This window comes from Myxocyprinus asiaticus, chromosome 37 (genome assembly GCF_019703515.2).
Source record: "Myxocyprinus asiaticus isolate MX2 ecotype Aquarium Trade chromosome 37, UBuf_Myxa_2, whole genome shotgun sequence".
NCBI classification, from domain to species: Eukaryota; Metazoa; Chordata; class Actinopteri; order Cypriniformes; family Catostomidae; genus Myxocyprinus; species Myxocyprinus asiaticus.
Window position 1 is genome coordinate 30178101 of NC_059380.1, and position 10241 is coordinate 30188341.

The 10241-nt window shown below is 39.2% G+C and overlaps 1 long non-coding RNA gene across 3 annotated transcripts; it reads left to right on the forward strand.

Moving 5' to 3' along the window:
* The first annotated feature begins 985 nt into the window (after positions 1–985).
* Positions 986–9898, forward strand: LOC127428353 (uncharacterized). Of its 3 annotated transcripts, XR_007895089.1 has the most exons (4): positions 986–2355; positions 7050–7536; positions 7886–8446; positions 8543–9896. It is a non-coding gene; the product is annotated as an uncharacterized LOC127428353 (long non-coding RNA). The 3 variants fall into 3 exon arrangements; XR_007895090.1 differs by lacking the exon at positions 986–2355 and having other exon boundaries at positions 4505–7536; positions 7886–8442; positions 8543–9898; XR_007895088.1 differs by lacking the exon at positions 986–2355 and having other exon boundaries at positions 4505–7536; positions 8543–9894.
* The last annotated feature ends 343 nt before the right edge of the window (positions 9899–10241 follow it).

Sequence of the window (10241 nt, forward strand, 5' to 3'; positions counted from 1 at the left end):
TGTTCATGACTCAACCATAAGAAAGAGACTGGGCAAAAATGGCCTGCATGGCAGAGTTCCAAGACGAAAACCACTGTTGAGCAAAAAGAACATTAAGGCTCGTCTCATTTTTGCCAGAAAACATCTTGATGATCCCCAAGACTTTTGGGAAAATACTCTGTGGACTGACGAGACAAAAGTTGAACTTTTTGGAAGGTGTGTGTCCCATTACATCTGGCGTAAAAGTAACACCGCATTTCAGAAAAAGAACATCATACCAACAGTAAAATATGGTGGTGGTAGTGTGATGGTCTGGGGCTGTTTTGCTGCTTCAGGACCTGGAAGACTTGCTGTGATAAATGGAACCATGAATTCTGCTGTCTACCAAAAAATCCTGAAGGAGAATGTCCGGCCATCTGTTCGTGACCTCAAGCTGAAGCGAACTTGGGTTCTGCAGCAGGACAATGATCCAAAACACACCAGCAAGTCCACCTCTGAATGGCTGAAGAAAAACAAAATGAAGACTGGAGTGGCCTAGTCAAAGTCCTGACCTGAATCCTATTGAGATGCTGTGGCATGACCTTAAAAAGGCAGTTCATGCTCGAAAACCCTCCAGTGTGGCTGAATTACAACAATTCTGCAAAGATGAGTGGGCCAAAATTCCTCCACAGCGCTGTAAAAGACTCATTGCAAGTTATCGCAAACGCTTGATTTCAGTTGTTGCTGCTAAGGGTGGCCCAACCAGTTATTAAGTTTAGGGGGCAATCACTTTTTCACACAGGGCCATGTAGGTTTGGATTTTGTTTTCCCTTAATAATAACAACCTTCATTTAAAAACTGCATTTTGTGTTTACTTGTGTTATCTTTGACTAATATTTAAACTTGTTTGATGATCTGAAACATTTAAGTGTGATAAACATGCAAAAAAATAAGAAATCAGGAAGGGGGCAAACACTTTTTCACACCACTGTATATACACACACAGTTGTGCTCAAAAGTTTGCATACCCTGGCAGAAATTGTGAAATTTTGGCATTGATTTTGAAAATATGACTGATCATCCTTTATTTAAGGATAGTGATCATATGAAGCCATTTATTATCACATAGTTGTTTGGTTCCTTTTTAAATAATAATGATAACAGAAATCACCCAAATGGCCCTGATCAAAAGTTTACATACCCTTGAATGTTTGGCCTTGTTACAGACACACAAGGTGACACGCACAGGTTTAAATGGCAATTAAAGTTTAATTTCCCACACCTTTGGCTTTTTAAATTGCAATTAGTGCCTGTGTATAAATAGTCAATGAGTTTATTAGCTCTCACGTGGATGCACTGAGCAGGCTAGATACTGAGCCATGGGGAGCAGAAAAGAACTGTCAAAAGACCTGCATAACAAGGTGATGGAACTTTTATAAAGATGGAAAAGGATATAAAAAGATATCCAAAGCCTTGAAAATGGCAGTCAGTACTGTTCAATCACTTGTTAAGAAGTGGAAAATTCAGGGATCTCTTGATACCAAGCCAAGGTCAGATAGACCAAGAAAGATTTCAGCCACAACTGCCAGAAGAATTGTTCAGGATACAAAGAAAAACCCACAGGTAATCTCAGGAGAAATACAGGCTGCTCTGGAAAAAGACAGTGTGGTTGTTTCAAGGAGCACAATACGACGATACTTGAACAAAATTGAGCTACATGGTCGAGTTGCCAGAAAGAAGCCTTTACTGCGCCAGTGCCACAAAAAAGCCCGGTTACAATATGCCGGACAACACCTTGACACACCTCGCAGCTTCTAACACACTATAATTTGGAGTGATGAGACCAAAATAGAGCTTTATGGTCACAACCATAAGCGCTTTGTTTGGAGAGGGGTCAACAAGGCCTATAGTGAAAAGAATACCATCCCCACTGCGAAGCATGGTGGTGGCTCACTGATGTTTTGGGGGTGTGTGAGCTGTAAAGGCACAGGGAATCTTGTGAAAATTGATGGCAAGATGAATGCAGCATGTTATCAGAAAATACTGGCAGACAATTTGCATTCTTCTACATGAAAGCTGCGCATGGGACGCTCTTGGACTTTCCAGCACAACAATGACCCTAAGCACAAGGCCAAGTTGACCCTCCAGTGGTTACAGCAGAAAAGGTGAAGGTTCTGGAGTGGCCATCACAGTCTCCTGACCTTAATATCATCGAGCCACTCTGGGGAGATCTCAAACGTGCGGGTCATGCAAGATGACCAAAGACTGTGCATGACCTGGAGGCATTTTGCCAAGACGAATGGACAGCTATACCACCTGCAAGAATTTAAAGGTTCAGAGCCTAAGTTTTTCAGAAAATCCAAAATGGCCAACTTCCTGTTGGGCGAGCTAATGACTGTAAGTATGAAAGTTGTTCGGCTTGATGAGAACAATATATGTACCAAGCTTGGTGACTCTAGGTGAAAATGGGAGTGCTACAGGGACCCTGTTACATGCCCATTTTAAAGGGGGCGCTGCAGAGCCCCCCTGCAACTTTGCCCAGCCCTAATGGCCGACAACTCTGATGTGTGTGCAAAATTTCAAGAGTTTTCATGCATGTTAAGTACCCCAAAAGTACTGAAAGCCTTGAAAAGAATAATAATAACATATAGCTGCAAGCAGCGATGACGGGCCCAAGCACCATGGGTCCATTTCCACTCATTGGCTTTTGGAAAACAATGCATGATGGACATCGCAACAACTCAACATTCATGTAAACTTTGACCCTAATCATACAATGCGTAATAGATATATGCCACCATTCCAGTTTGACTACAACACCATGTAATTTAATCCGTTGCCATGACAACACTATTAAAAATATCAAGGATCCCTTCACAATTTTCCATCAGCAGTGTCTTGACATTATTCGAAATAATTTTGAAACGATTTGGGTAAATGTAAGAGGACTATTTCAAATTCTGTTTTAAGTGCCACACTTTCTGCTGCCCGTTGGTGGCGCCATGACTGTGACCCATAATAGCCACATCCTTGTGATCATCTTCCATTACCAAACATGCAGCTCAACAGACCTTTTTCACAGACTGTGATGGCGTGTTTCCAGCTTATTTATCTTATAAATCTCAAATTTTTTTAAATTATACATTTTTTTAAATATTGAGTGTAAATTTATAACATTATGCTTTGTGTTATATTACCCTGGAATTAGTAAAAAAAAACAAAAAAAACAAATTACCATAGCTGTAAGGCGGTTTCTATTGCAGCTGCTGAGTGACAGCAAATTTGGCATCTTCTACCACTTTACTGTCTTAATCTACCACTCTCTATTTTTTTTCCTCTTCTGGAAAGTCATTCAAACGTAATAGTGGATTTTTTCTTTTGGTCTTGGAGCAAATGGGTAAGTGAGAATAATATTTGCTGGGATCTCCCATTCAACGCTGTCAAAGTTTACCCTGCAAATGTTTATTCCACAAAGTGTGAAAAAGGTCTATTTTGATCGAAATCACACAATGCATGCAGAAGATATGCTGATGTTAAATGTCAAATGCATGTGTCCACCTTGCATGTTTTTTAAAAGCTACTTTGTGGAAATGGACCCATGTATTTGGCATTTAACATAATTCTAAACAATTTTGAAGCAGTTACTTTAATACAAGAGTATTATTTTAAAGTCTCTATGGCCATGGCCCAAAATAGTCACATCCATGTGTTTAGCCCCTAAGACTAAACATACACCTCAATTTTGATGTAAATCACACATTGCACACAGAGGATATGAAACAATTCCTGTTTCCCATTTTCGCCATTCATTTAATGCCTCGACATGACAACACCGTTCGATATATCAAAAATCTGTTCATAATTTAGCATCTTCAATGTCTTGTCATAATGCTGTCTAAATGTGGAGACAGACTCATTATTCCCTTAGGAGGTATATTTAAAAGTTCAGAGACTGCAATATTTAAAAAAATCCCAAATGGCCGACTTCCTGTCGAGCAGACTTAATGACTATAATTATGCAAGTTCTCTGGCTTGATGAGAACTATATACGCACCAATTTTGGTGATTGTAGGTGAAAATGGGGGTGCTACAGAGGCTGTCTTACACACCCATTTTAAACCTGTTACCTGTCACTAGCCAACAGGTGGACCATTTGAGTGTGGCTAAAAAACAAATACTTTGTATTATATCAAAAATGTCATCAGTGTTCACATACTTGGTATCAAATTAAATGTAAAAACTCAAATTTAATCTTCTGCAGTCTATTTTGCAATTAGAACATTACAGTGAAAACATATTTTAAATGGTTAAAAGAGTGCATTTTTAAAACATGCGACGTGTGCAACAGTAGGCTACTTATGTTTCACATTCTCTGCTTATGATCCAATCCAATGATTGAAGAAAAAACAGCATGCATTTCATTAGGCTCGTTTGAGATGGGCAAGTTCTGTGGAGAACCAATCATTGTGATCACCGACAGGTGCGTGCCGGTTAGAAATCTGTCCGACTTGCTGTGATATCATGACCACGTATCTCAAAAATACTCCCGCGAGAGCAAGGCAGCCGCAGTCGTAGCAGGAAGGCGGCACAGAAATATAATACCTATCACATATCTCATACAGAGATTGCACTGTCATAGTGTTGGGAATATTCACATATAATTTATACACGTAAAAAAACATAAAGGTAGATAGAAGATAACAAAACATCACGGTTGTTTAAGCCAATGAGCATTGAGCTGTGTCATCAGCCAGTCATTTCCCATCGTGCTTGAAGTTTGCGCAACTCGAAAAAGCAACTGAGCCGCCTGCCTGCTACAACTACGTCTGCCTCGCACTCGCTGGACATTTTTTGACATGCGTCTTCATGACATCACATCATGTTGGACAGATTTCTAACCGGCATGCACCTGCCAGTGATTACCGGTGATTGGTTCTGTGCAGAAATTGCTCATCTCAAACGAGCCTATTGAGTCTGTCCTTGCTGCAGCCTGTATCGCGATGACGTATTGGATTAAATCCACTACGTACTGGATGTTTGTAACCTCCATGAAGTTGGCACCCCATATAATTAAATCATTACCAAATCTATACCATTCGTTTGTGCTGCGTTTGTGCCATAAAAATTAATGTTTGTGCTGGTTCAGTGTTTGAGATATTAGACATGTTTTTGGCTGTGTGACATCACATTCCACCCCATGTGGTCCAAATCGCTCCAGACCAGTGTCATTCATTTGTGCTGGGTTGTGCCATTAAAAGAAACACTGTAATTATTTATCTTCCTTAGATATAGCAAGAAACTTTTCAGGAGCATTGACGTCTCTCTCCACCCCATGTCATCCAAATCGCACCAAACCGGTGTCGTTTGTTTGTGCTGATTTGTGCCATTAAAATTAGTCTTGTATCTGTTTCCCTTCCTTAGAAATAACACTAAACTTTTCTGGAGCAGTGATGTCACTCCCCACCCCATGTGGTCCAAATCGCTCCAAACTGGTCCCCATGTCAATCACTCTCACCTGTCTTCATCGTATGTGCTCACTTCTGGTTTGTGCTGTGTTTAGTATCGTTGAAGCATTCATTTTTTAACCGCAATAAAACCGCTGTAACACCACACTGCAACCAACGTTTATTCAGCTGACTTGCTGCGTAATCAGTTAATGGCTAAACAGACAGAGTTGTTGAATGACTGGTCTCAGAACAGTTTGAAAGGCACCAGATTTTCATCCTACTTCCACAGTCTCTGAAGGCAGCATGTTTCAGCTTTCTGATGCGAGCCTTGTATCAATCAAAGCGATATATGAAACATTCTCATAAACATCTGCGGTTCCATATGTCAGTGCGTGCTTGAAACTGAAAAGTGATTGGTCAGTGGAGAACTTCTGAAGAAAGCTCGATTGGTCAGGTGAGGTGAAAATAACCTCAAAAGCTTGTGATTTGACCTATCATCTTTAGGCACATCCTATTATAAAAATGAGCAACAATTTGCAACTTTAGCTGACTGCCATGAGGCAGAAATCGTGATCTCAATTAAAATACGATTAATTGTGCAGCCCTAATATATTTTTCATTAATCCAGACATAAACAGTGATGGGGGGGGCAGTGGTGGCTCAGCGTTAAGGCTCTGGGTTACTGATCAGAAGGTTGGGGGTTCAAGCCCCAATACTGCCAAGATGCCACCATTGAGCCCTTGAGCAAGGCCCTTGACCCCATCTGCTCCAGGGGCACCATATCATGGCTGACCCTGCACTCTGACCCCAGCTTAGCTGGGATATGTGAAAAAAAAAAAAAGAATTTCACTGTATATGTGCAAATGTGTGATTAAATAAATACAATTATTATAATTATTAATTAACGACAATTTTACCAAAGAAAACATGACTGCTAAAAACACATACAATAACAGTTTATCAGTGCCATTGAGTTAGCGCATGCATGTTCAAACAATCATGACATCACCCAAATCCACTCCGTGCATGCTTGTTACACATCCAGTTCATATTGGATCAAATCCAGTATGTCATCGCGCTACAGGCTGCAGTGAGTACCTCTTGGAGCTTGGCTGTCCTCCGACCAATGGAGCTTGGCTGTCCTCTATTGAACATTTCTGGTACTGTGCCTGAGCACTTTGTCACTCGATCTAAAATTTGGAACAAAACTGACTTTGATTTTCTAGTATATTTAATCTTCAGTTGATATTTGTATTATATTTTATTTATATAAACAATAAAAGGTTTGTGCAGTACATTTTCATTACAATAAACTTAAGACTTCTATAGCTTTTTTTTATTTCACTTTAAAAACTGCTTTCACTTGCACAATACATTGCAATGGTAACAGTATGTAAGATATTAACTGATAAAAATGCAACAACCACATCAGATTGGTTAACAATTACCTTCTAGTTGAAGTTCTGTTAATATTTTTGCATCTGTGATTATTTGGCAGCTTTAATCACCTGAAATGTCTGCTATCATTATGCCAAATGTTTTTAACATAAGTGTATTATACAGGATAAGCTTTTATGTATGTAAATATGTTTGATGCTATTTGATAAAATAAATGTATACATAATATAATTTAATGTGAATCAGTCTCTATCTATCATCTATATTGTGGCGAGAAGGGCGTGGCCGAGCGACATCGGGGCACAGCAAGGCTGGTGAGATAAATGGTAAATGAGTTCCACCTGTCCGCCACACTGGTCTTACATTCCAGGGAGGAGTGGTGGGAGTATTTAAGAAGAGAAGACAGTGGCAGACGAGGAGAGAGACGCAAGGAGCTGTGTGTGACTGCGTCACAGTGACTGCTTAAAAGCAAGGCTGTTGAGTGTTGGTGAATGAGTTTGTTTATTGTGCTGAAAAGAACGTTTATATATTTATGTACACTGAAAATTGTGGCATTAAAGTCTTGCATGGATTGTTCTCCCAGCTCTCGCTTTCTCCTTAAAAGGAAAGGCAGAGGTCTGCCACATTTGGTGCCGAAACCAAGCTAAACGTCCTTGCCAGCCTGCAACACCTGTAGCTGCTTCCAGAGGTGCCAGGGAAGAGGGAGACAGAGACGATACACTCATGCTAATTGGTAAGTAAAGTGTGTTCATTTGTGCTAAGATGTGCATTTGTGCCAAAAGAAATAGATAAAATAGTTTATTTGGCCACATTTCTATCTGAGACATAAACCAACTGTGTGTTCAGACAGCTCCAACACCTGTCCTTTTGAATTCTCTTAGCATGCGTTCAAACCACTAGCTTATTTTTCAGATGGAAATCAGCCCCAATACCTGTTCTTTTTAATGCTCTTAGCACACGTTCACACCACTAGCTTATGTTCCAGACGGCAATCGGCCCCAATCCCTTTTATTTCGTTTTCTCGAAGACATAGTGTGTGAGTTTGGAAGTACATGTCTAATCTTGTTTTTGTTATTCAATAGTGATGACTCTAGATGGTTACAAAAGCAAGATGTGGACTCAAACAGTTTATGAAATATAAATCCACAAAGTGGGGATACAAACTGTTTGTATTGGCAGATTCCCTTTGTGGTTATACCTGGGACTTCTTTGTATATGAGGTCAAGTCTACAGCAGCAGAGAAAGGTAATGGACTGAGCTATGATGTGATCATGACCCTTGTAAATGAGAAGGTGTTGGGAACTGGTTACAAGCTATTTGTGGATAACTTCTACTCCAGTCCAAAACACTTCAGAGACCTCCTTGGAAAAAAGATCTACGCTTGTAGCACCATCAGACCAAACCAAAAAGGCTTTCCCAATACAACAGTGAACAAGATGCCCAAGAACGTAACATGCGGCACTATTCGCTGGATAAGGGACAACTATCTGTTGTTTGTGGAGTGGAAAGACACAAGGGAAGTGCTGCAGGTATCCACTTTTCACAAGGCCTTCATCGGTAATTATGTGCAGAGAAGGGTCAAAGGGAAAGATGGCCGTTGGACTCACTGTCCCTGTTCCAGCTGTTATCAATGACTACAGTAGGTTTGTACTCTTTATTATATTATAAAATGTTTATTTTTATAGAATTATATTATGTATTTTAGCTTCTCTAAAATTCCACTTTTGCTTTCCATCCAGGCACATGGGGGGAGTGGATCTCTCTGATGCCCTGATTGGCTACTACAATGTCCTCCACAAAACCAAAAAGTGGTACTAGACTTTTTTTTTTTTTACCACATTGTGGACATTGTTGTGGTCAATGGATTCATCTTGCATCAGCAGCTGGCCAGTTCAAGAAAGGAGAAACCCCTTTCTCAGAAGGCATTCAGAGAGACAATAATTTTGGAGCTTGCAGACATTCAGACTCCAACAGTGACTAAAAAGCATTTATTACACATTTATATGATTGTAAATCTTACTATAAACTATTAAAATATAAAAAAATGTTTTTTGTGATATTCTAAAGCAGAAACTGATCTAACAGTTTGATATACCTCATAAGCTGGTAAACATGTGTCACTTTTGGAGTCTCCAAATGGCTTTTTCAGAAAGGCAGACAAACACTTAGAGAAAGGCTTACAGAAAGCTACTTTTCACTAGTATCACCTTCAAATTTGAAACATAGCTTGGTAAGACTCAGGGCTTTAGCCTGTTGTGTTTTAGGTGCCTATACCACAGCATTGTGTATTTATAAGTGTGAAATATGATTTTTTTCTTTTGTGTTTGCACTTTTTTATCTCTGTGTTAGTAACAGATTGAGTAATTTTGAAGATTTCATGGTAAAATCTCAAGTGTTAGCTTTCTAAAGATACCTTGATTATGTGTGTAGTAAGAGGGACTCATGAGCAGTAAACCTTTTATTTTGGGTATGCCATTTACCCCATTTCTCACCAAAGTGGGGGTGCTAGGAAAGAGGTTAAATAGCCTTTAAATTATGTTGGGAAAATAAGGACATAAGTAAGGTTAGACTACTGCATGTTCTCCCATAGAATAATCATTAAAAGCAAAAATTACCAACTGGTAACCAGCAAAAAACTTTTGTTCCTCAACATTGCCACAAAGTCGTCATGACGGACTGGCACAGTTCCAAAGTTACATTGTGGCTATGAATCCAGGAATTTCACTTTTCTGGTTGTCACAACGTAATCGGTTACATTGCAATAAAGAAAATTTGGTCATCAAATTACGGTGCAGTTAGGCAATGAAAGAAAACTTATCCAAGGTTAAAATAGATGCACAATAAATCTGTAAACTAAAAACATAAATGAGGATTCAGTAATTAGGCCTGTTGCAATTATTACATTGTATGATATTTAAACAGGCCCAGTCCCAGATCAAAATCACTGAGGGTGCTTCTGAAAATAGTGGGGGTGCTCTGTATAAAGTGGAGATGTATCGTAATAACAAATTTTTTATATATTAAATCATGTTTAAATGCTACTAAAACAACGTAAACTTTTTTTTTTTTTATGTACAAAACATTTATTGCTTCTTTTTTATTTTTTCACATGATCTGTCACTGAAAATGACAGTAAAATGCTGCACCTGCAGATTAGGACATACTGATTTGCAAAATCATACACTTAAGTTTTGATGCAGTATTTTGTGTGTTCACAAAATTCAGGAATGTTTGTGTGTTTGCTGGGATTCAAGGAAATCTGCTTGCAAATTTACAGTATTAGTCTTACATATTCAATTGAGCAGGGGTGTGCAATTATTTTGGTACAAGGGCCACATCAGCCGTTAAGTAGAACATGGAAGAGAGAAGATAAAAATTTTGAAGTTTCACATTTGTGCCCTTAATTTATTGCCTCGCCATGGCACCACCTTTCAAAAT